General features: G+C 36.8%; 1 long non-coding RNA gene across 1 annotated transcript; it reads right to left on the reverse strand.

Moving 5' to 3' along the window:
* Positions 1-227: 227 nt before the first annotated feature.
* Positions 228-902, reverse strand: LOC131617336 (uncharacterized). The gene is made up of 2 exons (XR_009288551.1): positions 607-902; positions 228-518 (listed from the first exon to the last, which is right to left on the reverse strand). It is a non-coding gene; the product is annotated as an uncharacterized LOC131617336 (long non-coding RNA).
* Between the last annotated feature and the right edge of the window lie 16,079 nt (positions 903-16,981).

Consider the following 16,981-nt stretch of genomic DNA (forward strand, 5'->3'; position numbering starts at 1 on the left):
ACCATTTATCTTGCCACGGTTTATTTCTGTATCATTACATAAATATGTCATTATATATATATATATATATCCCATTTATTCTTGCCACATTTATTCTCGCCATAGTTTATTTTTGTCCCATCGCATAAAAATGTCATTTTAGGTCAATCTAAAACTCCAACAACAATACTCATTTATGTAGACAATGATTACAAAAATTAAAATCTAATTATACAAGCAAATTAAACTTTAACGTCAAGAACAAAACATTCATTAAGAAGTTAAAGTCTACATCAAGCGACGTTACCGGCCCAAAACCAAGTTTTGATGTTATCATTCTTAAACAAAACCAAGTTTCTCTCGAGAGAGTCTTCCCAAACTCAAAACAAAAGTTCTAAGAGCTAGATAATATAAAACACAACTATACTATTAATTAAACTCATGCATCATAATATTCTTCTTGATCATCTCCTTGTGTTTCTTCAATATAAATATGTTTCCACTTGCAACATTTATAACACATTGTCATCAAAGAAAATCTGCAGAAGACATAAGAGAACTATCATGCACTGATTCCAAGAGTTTTCTAGCCTAGGGACACAAATATATACAAATAATGAGTCTTACCATTTTCTTTGGATCAACTTTCGTGATTCTAATAGCAGCCTCAAAGGCTTCAACAGATGGTTTGCAGAGGATTTCTCGGCAAGAGTTGAGAGGATTAAGCGTTTCAAAGCATATGAAATGGAAAGCAATAATGAATAATTATATACTAAATTTAGATGGTTTGATAAAATTCCCTGCCCTCATCATCATACTTGTAACAATCATTTTAAAAGTCATTATATATTTCCAAAAAAATAATAACAACAAGCACTCCATAATCCACATACTTCCACCATGTGAAATTCAATAGAACTCTAATCACATCTTTGGAATCATCCTACCAACATATAATAGGCTAGTGTCATTCAAGTCCACAGCATTAAAAAAAACAAGTCCAATGGGTGAAAAATTAGTACCATGGTAACCCGTGCAAATGTTCCACTGAATTGTGAATGCCGGCTGATATTGCCAAGTCTATTAATAATTCTTTTCTTCTTTTCTTCTTTTCTTCCTCCATGATGGACTAATAAAAATTGGGTGCAGATTTTATGCTGAATTTCTTATCATTAACATTAATGAGGCCAAAGAGAAGTCATCAAAAAGCAACCCTAGTTTAATCTTATTTAATTGAAAACACAATAAGTACGAACCTTGATTGATTGAAAAACACCATTAGCATCAGTTAGAAGAACGTCAACATTGGAAGCTTGATCCTGCATACAGAGAAGGTAAGGAATAGGGACAATAACGGAACATCATGCCACATAGAGAAAAGAGAAAGGTGAAGGTTGGGGAGAAGAATCGTACACGGGAGATGGCACGCTACCCAATCCCTTAGTTCTCTCTACAGTGCAACTTTCTTCTTCTCGAACCCTATTCTGCTTACAACTAGGGTTTCGTTTTCCCTTTTAGAATTTGTGTTAATCTCTGTAAAATCAAACAAATTAGGTTACTAAAACATGATATTGAACAAAAACTAATATGAATCGAAAAAATCAGAGACGGAGAGGATCAAACAGAGACAAAAAGGAGATATCGTTGGAGATGGAGGCCGCACTGCCATTTTTGATGAAATGAGAAGAAGGCAATGTTAGTTGTTGTTGTCGATCGGAGGAGATGAATCGGCCGCACCACCATCACCCTCCACGATCTTCTCTTGAAGGAGGGAGAGAGTTTTGAATTTCACTATCTCTAACCCTATTTCCATTTGTGAAGGAAAACTAACATTGAAATTGTATTTACATTTTTAACCTTTTTTTTAATCTAAAAAAAATTAAGGAGAGGGAAACTAAAAAAAAAGGGGCACTACAACAAGGAAGCCCTACAAGAGCGCTTTTTTTGGGCTTTAAGAGCGCTTAAAAGCGCTGTTAAAGGCTGCGCTGGCGTAGCCTACAAAAGCGCTTCTAAAAGCGCTCTGGTAGGCCCCCCTTTAAGAGCGCTTTTCTGGAAAAAGCGCTCTCGTAGGTCCCCCTATAAGAGCGTTTTCCTGGAAAAAGCGCTCTCGTAGGCCCCCCTTTAAGAGCGCTTTTTCCAGAAAAGCGCTCTTATAGCCCCCCCTGTGAGAGTTAAAAAAAAAAAAAGCAACATACGAAAGCGCTTTTGGAAAAGCGCTCTTATAGGGTGGCCTTTAAGAGCGCTTTTTTAGGAAAAAGCGCTCTTAAAGCCCACCCTATAAGAGCGCTTTTACAGAAGCGCTTTCGTATGTTGCGTTTTTTTTTTTTTTAATTCTTTTTTATTAATCTTTGGCAGCGCTTTTACTAAGAAGCGCTTTAGTAGGTTTGTGAGGTTTTTTAATGTGCAGTGATAGGAAAATAGCAAGTGTACTATTTTTGCCTATGTAGTAGTAATGGGAAAATCCCAAGTATCGAATCTCAAGGACTGCTTGACGATATAGAGTTTTATCAGTGTTTCAATTAAACAAAAGTTCAAAAGGTTGTTTTGATTGGTTTTGCAAATAAAGTAAATAAACAGAATAATAGAACGATGAACAGAGATGAGTAGATTGCTAGGGACGGTGAATGATTCTTCATGCAACGAATTCTCTGTCTCAATACAATAACATGCTTTTCATAGTTAATTACCGGTTCTTTAGAGTATCTAATCCTAAGGCCTTAGTGAAAAGATCTTTGACCTCACAACCTAATTACTATGTCCATAGATAATTACGGTTATGATCAAGCATTCCAATAACAAGAAATTCCGGTTACAATATGATATCCCTAGTCCTAGGTGATATAGATATTATATGTTCTTAATCATGTCCACAAATAATATGCCGTCCAGCTACACTATTCATTCATATTCAGAATCCGTTTTTCTGACGGATAAAGCATTATTAACGGATGAAGAACAAATTAACAAATACGAAAAGTAAAATAGTTATTGCATCAATTGAATGAATTCATCACAATCAGAATCAGGGTCACCCCCCTAGCAATGGGGGGTTTAGCTACTCATGAAAATAACAGAAACCATAGTGTAAATTGTAGACATTACAGATAAATGAAGGAAATCCAATCTTCAATGGCAAAAGCTCATAGAAATCTTCAATCCTTGCATAGAATCTGAGTTCTCCAGCCTTCTACAGTGTATTTTCGCTCCCAAATTCGTCGAACCCCTGTCCAAACGCAACCTCCTCCTTTTATTTCTGCCAAACTGGGCTTTTCAGCAAGAAAGCCCATTCTTTTACGTGCACACGCGTGTGGACACGCGTTTGGTGGCTGTGACACGCGTCCTGGGACGCGTCTTGGCAGGGGCAGGCATTCCTTTGTAACTCTGGCAGCTGGGACGCGTGTGGGCACGCGTCTGGCAGTCTGGGACGCGTCTGGGCACGCGTTTGGTCAGCAGGCCTCAGCATTTCACTTCCACACGCGTTTGGGGACGCGTTTGAGCAGCAGGATGCACTTTCATAGGCTCCACACGCGTGTGGGGACGCGTTTGGCCAGGCCATGTGCTTTTTCATCAGTTTCTTCACGTTTCGCACTGATTTTCTCCACTTCATTCATCTGAGCCTACAAACACTTAAACACAAAACCAAAGCATAAAATGACGAATAATAAATTAAAACATAAAATAAAATACTTAAAGATAACTAAAAACAGCGGTAAAAATACGTGTGAAAACCACTGATCAAACTCCCCCAAACTTAAACCGTTGCTTGACCTCAAGCGACAATTACAAGAGTTAATGACCTTCAAGGCACATCGGTATTCATACGTGAGATATCCAGTTTTATTGATCAAGAAACAGTGGTCCGACATTCACATGACGCGACGAGTTTTTGCTCCCACTTTAAACCTTAAGCTCCCCTTTTCGATACCTCTCCAACTATGCTTTGCACTTAAGTCTCTTTCCGATTTTCCTCCTCTTTCATTCGGACAATCACATTACGGCACTGTATTTCTCATAATAATCATCACATGCATGAGACAGATCAAGACTTTATATTTTCTTTTCTCTGGCACCAAACGAGCAGCATTTGCTACTTTCTTATTACCGATGAAATTTTCAAACTTTACAGTTGTATATTGTCCTTTTGGACGACGTTTGGGGATCAACCTCCTTTGGGCTGAATAACCGGGTAAGGGTTACCCAACTTAGCGAGCCGGTTGCCTTTTACCGCCTTTTCATCATTTGGTGCCAACCTTATATCCTTTATTTTTTTCAACCAATCATCATGCATGTGAATCTGAATTATGCCAGACTGTATCAATAAACTACTCGAGGAGTACTTCTCAGGATACAAGTACTATGGTGCAAATCTACACGTTGGACTCGTATTTCATTTAAGGAACCAAGGGTGTTTAACCAAACCTCTTCTTGTCACATTATTCCGAACTTCCTGTCCTCAACCAATCCTCCCTTCATCTCTATATACTATTCCCGATCGCTCTTTAAGATCCAAACTCTTCAAAATTTAAAAATTTCGGTTAAAATTTGGGAGAATGATTTTGTAAGTCTTACACATATTATAGCAGCAAAATAAATTAAAAATGCAAAGAGTAAAACCTCCCCCAAACTTGAACAAAACATTGACCTCAATGTTTTAGAACAAGCCCGAGAGAGGTGACTCACAGAGGGTGCTGCACTCCATAGCTTCCACTTGAAATGCCCCTTTTATTTCCTGAAAATAAAACAAACAAACAGAGAAATTAATTATTAAAACTGTGGGTTGCCTCCCACGAAGCGCTTCGTTTAACGTCGCATGGCTCGACGGTCCATTACCCTTTATTATGGAGGGTATTTTCTATTCCACACCTGGTTGCTTTTCACCTCCGCAACCAAAAACTCATGAAGATGAAAGGCATGGACAACTTTTCCCTTCAATTCACTTACCACATTCTTATTGACTTTCTTAGCCTTCTTCGGACTTTTGATAGCTTCATGAGTTGTTTCTACCCGAGATGCTATGCTTGAAACTTTTTCTTGGAGCTGCTCAGGCTTTTTGTCTTTTTTTTCACTTTCTGTCATACCACCAGAATTTTGATCATTCACAACCGCCCTATGTTTCTTAACTCCTAACATCTTCAAGGTTACTTCTTCATCAAAAGATCTCAGCGTTAGTGTCCCCTTTTCAATGTCGAGGTTGCAGCGACCTGTCGACAAAAATGGCCTCCCAAGAAGGATAGGAGTTTCTTCGTCTTCCGGAATGTCCATGACGTGGAAGTCCACGGGGAATACAAACTTATCCACTTCCACCAATACATCTTCTGCTACCCCATATGATTTCTTGATGGTGTGGTCGGCGAACCTTAACTGTGTCTTACTCTCACTAATCTTTTGCAACTCAAGCTTTTTAAAGATTGACAAAGGCATTAAACTCACACTAGAACCAGAATCGAGGAGTACCTTTTTAAAAGTTATGTTATTGATAGTGCATGGTATTGCCACCGCTCCCGGGTCTTTCCTCTTTATTGGGATCTTTCTTGCTGACGAGACTAAACCGCACTTCTCAGTTGCAATCTTTTGTTCTCCTTCCACTGATCTCTTTTTCGCCATCACCTCCTTCATAAATTTCCTATACAAGGGCATGTGCTCAAGTGCTTCAAAGAATGGTAGATTTACCTCTAGCCTTTTGAACAATTTAGTGAACTTCTCGAAGTCTTTCTCTTTTGACTTCTTCTTTGTCACTCTGGAAGGGAAAGGTAGTTTGATCGCCGGTTCAGCATCTTTCTTTTTTTCTTCAACTGGTTTAACCGGTGGTATCACAACCTCTGGCTCTTTCGAATTCTCTCTTATTTCTAGATCCACCTCTATTACCATAGGGTCATCTATTTCCTCTTTCTCTTTTTCTGATTCAGCCACCCTTTTGCTCCTTGTTGTAACAGCATTAATCTTCTCTTGATCTTTCGGATTTTTCACAGTTGCACTCGGAAAGTTACCTTGTGCCTGTAGAGTGATATGCTGTGCTATTTGACCCACCTGAACCTCTAGATTTTTTATTGAAGCTGTGGTGTTCCTATGGTTGTTTCTTGTCTCTTCTTGAAACTGAGAGCATTGTCCAGCCAATCTCTCGATAGCTACTTCCCACTCCGCCTTCTGAGGGCCTTGTTGTTGTTGTTGTTGATCTTTCCAAGCGAAGTTGGGATGATTCTTCCACCCAGGATTATAGGTGTTAGAATAAGGATTATTTTGCCTCAGGAATTTGATTTCTTCAATTTGCTTGGGAGTTGCAACACAACATACAGTTTGATGAGGACCATTGCAAATTTCACATATTACAGGTTGAGCTTGTTGCACTTGAGCCACCCGTTGTGTACCTATATTCATAGCCTTCAATCTTTTTTCAACTTCAGCCGATATCGCATCTTCAACTCGGATTTTTGAGGTTTCCAGCTTGAGGTCAATGATTCCTTCTGGTTTACTGGCACACCTATCATACAGCTCCAAATGCTCATTTGCAGCTATAGCTTCAATGATCTTGATGATACCAGAGGCTGTTGTGAAATTTGTTGAGCCTCCAGCTGCTGTGTCGATTAACTGCTTTGTTTTCATTCTGAGCCCATTGACAAATACTTGCATCTGTTCAGTCTTGTCCATATTATGAGTGGGACATGCTACTAGAATTCTTTTGAATCTTTTGTAAGCATCTCCTAAGGGCTCACCCTCCTTCTGCTTGAAGTTCAAAATGTCATACCTCTTTCTTATAAAGACCGAGGCAGGGAAATACTCATTCAAGAAAGCCTTCTCCATTTCTTCCCATGATGTGATACTGCCTGCTGGAAGAGAATAAAACCACTCTTCTGCTTCTTCGGCTAAAGTGAACGGGAACATTCTCAGCTTCTTTGCTTCTTCTGTATGCCCTTCAATTTTTAGAGTTGTGCTCATGGTCAGAAATCTCTGCAGGTGCTTGTTTGCATCTTCATTTACCTTTCCGGTGAAAGGTTTCCTTTCAAGCTGATTGATTGTGCTTGGATGTAGTTGAAAATTTGCAGCATTTACCGGTTGGTTGACAATTGTTTGTCTTCCCCCCGGTGTGTTTGCAGCACCATAGTCACCAAGGAGTCTCTCAGGAGGAGGAGGATTTTCACCCATGGTTTCTTCTTCACTTTCAGACTCTGAATCGGAATGAACTGACACAATTTCCTCTTCAGGTTCCAGTTTAGCCAACCGAGCTTGTCTTCGCCTTGCGTGCAAAGTTCTTTCGATTTCTGCGTCAAAAAGAAATTCAGCTGAGGCCTTACCTCGCATACACAGATTAGACAAATATTAGAATTAGGAAAAATAAATAAAAAGTGCAGAAAATAAAATTTTAGTCGCAGAGCAACAAAATTTTAATTGAAATAAATCTAGAACTCTATAATCTTCGGCAGTCCCCGGCAACGGCGCCAAAAACTTGATAGGAAAATAGCAAGTGTACTATTTTTGCCTATGTAGTAGTAATGGGAAAATCCCAAGTATCGAATCTCAAGGACTGCTTGACGATATAGAGTTTTATCAGTGTTTCAATTAAACAAAAGTTCAAAAGGTTGTTTTGATTGGTTTTGCAAATAAAGTAAATAAACAGAATAATAGAACGATGAACAGAGATGAGTAGATTGCTAGGGACGGTGAATGATTCTTCATGCAACGAATTCTCTGTCTCAATACAATAACATGCTTTTCATAGTTAATTACCGGTTCTTTAGAGTATCTAATCCTAAGGCCTTAGTGAAAAGATCTTTGACCTCACAACCTAATTACTATGTCCATAGATAATTACGGTTATGATCAAGCATTCCAATAACAAGAAATTCCGGTTACAATATGATATCCCTAGTCCTAGGTGATATAGATATTATATGTTCTTAATCATGTCCACAAATAATATGCCGTCCAGCTACACTATTCATTCATATTCAGAATCCGTTTTTCTGACGGATAAAGCATTATTAACGGATGAAGAACAAATTAACAAATACGAAAAGTAAAATAGTTATTGCATCAATTGAATGAATTCATCACAATCAGAATCAGGGTCACCCCCCTAGCAATGGGGGGTTTAGCTACTCATGAAAATAACAGAAACCATAGTGTAAATTGTAGACATTACAGATAAATGAAGGAAATCCAATCTTCAATGGCAAAAGCTCATAGAAATCTTCAATCCTTGCATAGAATCTGAGTTCTCCAGCCTTCTACAGTGTATTTTCGCTCCCAAATTCGTCGAACCCCTGTCCAAACGCAACCTCCTCCTTTTATTTCTGCCAAACTGGGCTTTTCAGCAAGAAAGCCCATTCTTTTACGTGCACACGCGTGTGGACACGCGTTTGGTGGCTGTGACACGCGTCCTGGGACGCGTCTTGGCAGGGGCAGGCATTCCTTTGTAACTCTGGCAGCTGGGACGCGTGTGGGCACGCGTCTGGCAGTCTGGGACGCGTCTGGGCACGCGTTTGGTCAGCAGGCCTCAGCATTTCACTTCCACACGCGTTTGGGGACGCGTTTGAGCAGCAGGATGCACTTTCATAGGCTCCACACGCGTGTGGGGACGCGTTTGGCCAGGCCATGTGCTTTTTCATCAGTTTCTTCACGTTTCGCACTGATTTTCTCCACTTCATTCATCTGAGCCTACAAACACTTAAACACAAAACCAAAGCATAAAATGACGAATAATAAATTAAAACATAAAATAAAATACTTAAAGATAACTAAAAACAGCGGTAAAAATACGTGTGAAAACCACTGATCATGCAGCCTGTAATTTAATCCTCCCAGTCGACCTGTAATATTTTCGACCTGTAATATTTTCGACCTGTAATTTATTTTCGACCTGTAATTTATTTTCGACGATATTATTTCAGCCATCAGTAAGACAATATATATACCAAAATAATATCCAAAATTATATATATATACATCATATATTACAACATCAATAATGTTATATAAAATTGTAAGTAAATCGACACAAATCCTACATGAAAAATTGCTTAATATAAAAATGACTCAAATCCTCTTTTATTTCTTCCAACTTAAGTTTCGGGTATGTAGCGGCACGGAATTCGTCAAGGTACTACAAAACAAAAAAAAATATGAATGATACATTTAGTTAAATGTAATAAGTTATATGAAATTATCTTAAGTTATAAATTCATACCGTGAGCGGAATCTCTAATTGATTTGCCTGAAGGATTTCTTTTATATACCTCAATACAAAGTATCCGCAATCGTAACTGTTTCGCTGTTGCGGACACTACATAGAAAAACAAATAAGATTCTATAGTTGTGCATTGTTTTATCAAGTAGCATAAATATATTATAAGCAACATTGTGAAAAATAATGTACCTGCACTTGGATCCAAGTAATGTTGCTAGATTTAGTTCGGGATACCTGTGCGTCCCGTTGACTTCGGAACACTTGTATTGATCTAATTAACAAATATATAAAAGCATATGTTTAGATCAATCCCACAAATAAGTAAATATATATATATATATATAAATATACACGAATATATATTTAGAACGATCCCACTTACAAATCAACGATGTCCTTCATGGCCTGATAATTGGTCCATTCACCGTTTACCGAATTCAGATAATACACGACTTCCCTTATAGGGTTGATAGCAAGCAGCAACCAGTGTGCTCTATAAATAAAAACAATAGGTTATATGAAAATTTTGCTATGCACAAATGAAACAGAAATTAGATGAACAAAGAATGAGAAACTAACCCTACTGGTCGGGTATTATACGCCCAAAGATGCAGACATTCTGTGTTGCCGGTGGACATGAATCTATCGACTAATCGCTGTCTAACTGATTCCCGTTCCGAAGCAATTGCCATTCCGCTGCAGTGGGCGGAAGACACGAAACGGAATCTGTTAGACAACGGAGTCCCGCGCAACACTATGTCATACAACAACCTTAAATAAAAACATAACAAACATTTTCATTGAAATGTGTAAATAAATTATATTGTGGGACTAATTAAATAATATAACGGATGAGGGAATATTACCGCATGTATGAGTGCATGTTATTGACGCCTAATTGATCATGCTTAAAAATCTCCTCCAAGTCATCAAGTGTAATAAGTGACTTGAATTCAATACCGAAGACACTCTCATCCATAACGATTTCACGTAAAGCACCGTCCTTCAAATCGGACATATCAACCATTGTTGCGAGCGTCGACCGGTACCGAGGCACAAAAGCACCGCCTTTTTTTCCTGCTGGCTTCGGAGGACCAGTGGGTGGTACGGTACGAACTTGCTGCGTCACTTGTTGTGACTCCCGAGCGGATGCCTAAAAATCATATAAGTTAGGTAAAATATAAAATCATGCAGATTTAGATTCAGATTAATTATTAACACTTTAAATGTACCTCTTTTAGTGATGCAACAGACTCCTCCTCCTGTAAAATCCCTTTACCCTTATTTGCGGGTTTTATAGGAGCAATCTAAAATTAAAATGTAAAAAATAGTTAATAAACGGTTTAGAATTGACATTCGAAAACTAAATGATTTCTTAATCGTTTTCAATATACCTCATCACTAATGACAATGAGCTCCGAGGGCCATGCAACAAATGATCCTATTGCATCTCGCAGCAATGTCGTCTCTGAGACCAAGTCAGGTACCGGTAGCATCGCATCATGATCTACTACAACATCCACCGATACTTTCAGGTGTCCATCCGGGAGCGGTCTATGGTGAAGTAAATCTCCCACAGTGTTGTGCACTTTTCCCTTGCCAACTAGGCGATAACACGGTGCCGATAAGAATAGTTGGCAAGAAGAAATGCCCTAAACCAATAGTAAATATAAAGTCATTATCGTTAACAAAATAGAACAATTTGTAAGGAAATAGAACAATTTGTAAGAAATACCTCGGGAAATTTTCTTTGACCGTTGAAACTAGCTTTATCACTAGTTTCTCTCACCGATGCAGTATTGCACTTTTCTCTCATATACAAATCTTTATCTTTTTGAAATGCAGAGACTTGTGCTTGCAATCTTTAAGTTGTACAACTTTAACACCGCAGACAATCTTGTGAATTTTGAACAACCATCATACAACGGTTTCTCTGCATCGCTTACCAACCTCTCAAATATTTTGGGACAATCCGCAAGATCTTCTTCAAGCGCTTCTGCAATCTCTTCGACTCGATCGCAATCGTATGTGTCTGTGCAATCGTCGTTTGAAGCATACTTCCTATTACAACTCGACCCAGCATTCCCGTTACTTTTCTCACCATGCATTGTCCAACATGTATAACTTCTATCAATTCCAAACCGTAGTAAATGGGATCCCAACTTTTTCCCGTCAACCTTATCCCCATAACAGCAACCCAAGCAAGGACACGGCATTCGAAGCGGGTCTTCGGAGTGCGCAACCGCAAACTCAACGAATTCCCATACCCCTTTCTCGTACTCTTTCGACAATCGGTTTGATCTCATCCATGTCTTATCCATGACTTAATTAAGCTAAACAAAAACGGTCATACTTAATATAATCTAAAAGTTACAAAGTTAGTAAGTTCATCACTTCAAAATCAGAGAATATTCCACATGTCGGAATAATGAGTATTACACTCATGTCTTAATTAATTAAGCTAAACAAAAACAACTAATTATTTAGGAACAGAACGGTATAATGCATTTCTGTCAATAAAACGCAATGAATCAGAAGCAATAAAACGCAACATATTACGGAATGAATCAGAAGCAATAAAACTCAACATATTACTTTGGCGAGAGAGAACAATATATTACCTGTATAGTAGTAAGCAACTTGTAGACCCACACAATGTAAGATTCTTGAATGAGATCAAACTTTCACTCTTCACAAGTAACCCCTATCAATACAAAAAGAATAAGTCACAAATCTATAACATTGACAACACTAGAAATTGTGTCAATGGAAAGCAATTAATTACCTGTATAGTAGAAAGCAACTTCTTGAATGAGATCAAACTTTCACTCTTCACAAGTAACCCCTATCTAGCAAAGATATTCCTAAAAAATATAAAATAAAAAACTTAATTGAAGAATATAAAAATTAGGTCATAATCCATAGCTTAAAAAAATCAGCATTGTATCATTATGTCAAATTCATTCAAATTCAAGTAAACTCACAAACAAACACAATTTTCAAACCAAAAATGAAACAAGATGCAAGAAGTCACATTGTACCATGAGAAATTGGGTTCAAAACAAGTTCTAAATCCCTAAACCAACATCCCGGACAGCCATGATATACGTATAAATTGGCTCTCAAAATTCACTTCAAACAAGTTCAAGATGAAATAATGTAAAATTTGAAAGAGAATAATGTGAATGTTTCCCATCTCATTTCATTTCAGAAATAAATATAGATATTTCCTTCTTATCTCTTAAAGTCAATTTAATATATGAGCATGTTTTAATATAGTTCAATCCATTTCAAAACTTGTAGAATTCCATAAACCAAGTTGCAATAAAGTAGAGACATCAATATGAACTCATACATTAATCACCACATAAAAGCACAACTTCTGCATTGTGGTATTCTGCAAAAATAAAAATTCCAGACAGAATCCTGATGTTATTTGAATCAGCCTATTTAACATTGAAAGTGACTTATAAGTTATAATCAAAATCTTTACCAAATAATGCTAAGAAAAAATAATTAGAACTAAACATGGGAAAAATAAAAAACTCATCTATAGAAATTTTATGAAAAAATAAGCCCCTAAAAAGTAATCAGAACTAAACCATGCAAACCCAAGAGAAATCAGCAATGTCATCATCACCAATATGGATGGAGAAAAAAATGCCATCGACCGGTTAAGTCGGCAAAGACAGAACAATCTATAGGCAGAAGTTCTTTTACTAAAGCATTGCCAAACAAGTCAATGTACAGGCAAACTTAACAACTAATTGAGGTTCCTAATGGCTGTACAAAAACAGATACAAATCAAAGTAAGAAAATATCATAAAAGTAAGAAAATATTCAATGAAAATTAAACACTCTAAAGACATTTAATCAAACATGTAATATGCTTCATTCTCAAATTGCAGTGCAACCCTTAGTTGAAACCCTTAAAACTAAACCCATAAATCATATTACCTTGCACAGTCAGACGGAGGAGAGAACGACGGTGGTGGCTGGCGACGGAGGGACGAGCGTGGTGGCTGGCGACGGAGGGACGAACGGTGGTGGCTGGCGATGGAGGGACGAACGGTGGTGGCTGTGGCTGGCGACGACGGAGGGTTTTTCGGTTGCAGAGAAAGTGAGAAACAGTAATAAAAAGAAAACGAAAGAGAGAAAGTGAGAAAGTGAAAGCGTGTTTTTGTTTTTAATTTTTACTAATAAAAGCTACTAAAGCGCTTCTGAAAAGCGCTCTCATAGCCTGGTCTATACCAGCGCTTTTTAGCAAAAAGCGCTCTCATTAAACCCCCCTATAGCAGCGCTTTGAAAAGCGCTCTCATACCCCCCCCCCCCCCTTACCAAAGCGCTTTTCAAAAGCGCTCTCATACCCCCCCTTACCAAAGCGCTTTTCAAAAGCGCTCTCATACACCCCCCCTACCACAGCGCTTTTCAGAAGCGCTCTCATACCCCCCCCCCCTTTAAGAGCGCTTTTTTAGCGTGTTTTTTTATTTTGTTTTTAGTGCAACCTATAAGAGCGCTTTTTACTAGAAGCGCTTTAGTAGGGGTGCTGTTAAAAATTAAATTTGGCGTAGTGGGGGAAATTCTGGCGGGCTATATTTTTTTGGGTTTGGACCATAATTTGAAGTGAAAATTATAATGCTGCGGTTTTACTATTGCGGCTTAAACTATCCGCAGTTTGTTAACTGTGGCAAATGATGTAAAGGCCACAGTTCCACACTCCAGATTCAATATTTCTAAACATATGTCTACGATTTGAAAACCCTGGCCAAAGCTTGTATGTAGCCACAGTTTTTGAGTTGTGGAAAAATTTAGCGTGGCCGTAGACCTTTTTTCTTGTAGTGTGGGAAACCAGATTCATGGTGTTGCTATGAACTCTGTTTCAAATATTGTTATTAATATGCATGTTAACTCTACAATATGTTTGGCTCCACTGTACATAATATATATGCTTTTGATATATAGTTGGGATGGCGGGAGTACGAATTTGTTGAACAACAAAAGAGGTATTAGGTGGAGTACAAATTTTCTTTCATCTCAACCCACCGCCAATTCGGTTATTTCTCAATCTGCATTTCCTAGAGTTGAAACTTGAAAATTACTTATTTCCTTTTAACTGTTTTTCTCTTGCAATGATTCAATTTTTGCTCTTCAACGTGTTTTTACTATATGCTTCTCTGTTTGATCGTTTAAGATTTATATCTTCCAAGTTATTTATCCAATTGATTGAGTTTATTATTCTCTCAAGTGATTTCTAATTTGTTCCCTTTTTTTTGTGTGTGTTTATGGATCTTTTGGTGATGACCTCCACGACCCTTATATGCCCATGTAAGAATGAAATAATTGTATTTCTTTCTTTTTCTGAGATCTATTTTGTGCTTTGCTTATTAGTAATCTTTTGTTAATATATTATTTCAGATGAACGAAATCAGGCCAGCCACTTTCTAGGAAACTACCATTCCCTTCTAGCAAGATAAATCCATACAGAATTATTATTGTGCACTGTGTTCTAATCCTCGGGTTTTCTCCATTATAGAATTCTCCACCCAGTTAATGATGCATAGAACTTGTGGCTAACTTCAGCCATCTATGAAATATGGTTTGATGTATCTTAGATAATGGATTGGTTTCCAAAATGGTATTCAATAATACTAGAAACATACCTTAATCGTCTATCATTGAGGTAATTTAGCCTACCTATCATATCAATAGATTTTAGTTACAATTCTATTTTTCCTTCATGGTCCTTTTATGACACTTAATATTGGATTTTTACTTGCGTTTAGATATGAAAAAGAAGGGAAACCAGTGGGTTGGAATATTTGCATGTTTATATTTCTGCATATCTTCATGAATCAGGCACTAGCATGCTTTGAAAAGGGTCAGAGGATCCATTGGACAATTTCTCAACACCATACAAATTTCGCATTCTAACACAATTTCAACGATTCACATTCTGGCACTGTCTCTATACACAAATATCAGAAGGAAGATCATTCAAAGATGGAAAATCATCATTCCTCTAAAATTGGCAATAATAAGAGTCTTCATTCTGAACCTGCTTCACCGCACATGTTTTTCCAGTAACAGATTCAATTTTAGGCAGATGCATTTCGTTAGAATGGAAAACCTTCACCAGCATATGATGGCGTTGTACCTCTAACTGCTTCGCTTGAAATATATCTAGATTTAGTCTTATGGACGATTATATCTGACAATACTAAGGATGGGAAGGCCCTTAAAAATATCTTGAAGGAAGGAGAGGGATATGAACTTATCTTCTTTTAAGCCTAACTTTGTATTAAGAACGTATGCTATTTTTTTTTTCTTTAAAAAATTTGTAATTTCTTTTATTCGAAGAACTAAGGTTTGCTTTTGGAGTGGCTTATTCCATTGTTACTCTTGTGTTTTGATATTGTTATTTTTTTTATTTTTTTGTTTGATTTTATCTCAGCCTTAATAATCAAGCTTTGTGCTTCCATATTCTATTGCAGATATTCATTTATTCATGACCGCAAGAATATCGATAGAAAGCCAAACACTATGTATCCCTGAACACTGGTATACCCTGATGAGGAATGCCAGCAACTGTATTACAGTTATCATTTTGATTTTTGATTGAAGTGATAGATCAAATTTGGTTTGATTCTATAATGGTATATGAGTATTAGTTAGGGTTTTCACAAACAAACAGCTTGCTATGTGTTAAAACTTTACATGATGAATTGGTAGTATAATAGTTGAAGTTTCTTCATTGTAATAGCATACATGGTTCTTATTTGATTGATATTTTTAGAGTCATTAATACTTTTGTAATGGTAATTTGAGATTTGGTTTTATGTTTGGACCTACAACTCTGCCTTTAAAGATATTCAAGTTCTGTGATTTTGTTTACTCTTTTTGAGTTTGAGATATATACATAATTTGATAATTTGTCTATAATTATGCAACTTCACTAACTTTCAGATTTTAGTTATTGGAATCGTATCATGTAAATAATATACAATTATCATGCATTATTATGATTAGTTGACCATAATAAATATACAATCATCAAGAATTATTTGTCATGTTTATATGGGAGATATAATCCTAAAGAATTATATGTCATGTTTAAGTGGAAGATTTTTATAAAATAGTGGATCAATTCTATTTAGAATATTTTCGAAAGAAATTAAAAATGATAACAAACATTTTACGAAAAGCATAAATTCTTTTTATTTTTTAAATTTAACTTAATCAATAGATTAAAGGAATAAAATTAAAAATATTTTGTTTTCATTTAAAATTGAATTACTATAGCACCATTTGTTTTTGTTTGTTTGTGAATGTTGCGAGAACATTCATAAGTAACATTACTGAACCTTTCACACATTTTGATTACTATAGCCGTTAGGTCAAGAGTGCATATACAATCTTTATTGAGTACTACTAACATAACCGTGCGTCCGCACGAATAATTTTATTTGATATGATATAAAATATATTTAGATTGTATATAAATTTGAAATAAATTAATTAGTTAAAAAATAAATAATAATCACATAAATTTATTCTATCAACCAAGTCCTTGTAATCTTATAAAGGCCACTGAGCTGGAAGAGCAGCTAAGGCAACGTGCCAAAGTAGACTGACTGCTTTTTGGAGATCGCAATAATAGGTACTTTCATGCCACTTTGAAGAGTAAAAACAAAGCTGTAGGTATATATGCTTTAGAAGATCTCAATGGTGTGGAAGTAACAGGTCATGACAATATTGACAGAGAGGTGTTAAGATTCTATGAGGATTTGATAGGGAAGTCTAGCACTCAGTTGAGACATATTG

The sequence above is a fragment of the Vicia villosa genome, linkage group LG7 (assembly GCF_029867415.1).
Source record: "Vicia villosa cultivar HV-30 ecotype Madison, WI linkage group LG7, Vvil1.0, whole genome shotgun sequence".
NCBI classification, from domain to species: domain Eukaryota; kingdom Viridiplantae; phylum Streptophyta; class Magnoliopsida; order Fabales; family Fabaceae; genus Vicia; species Vicia villosa.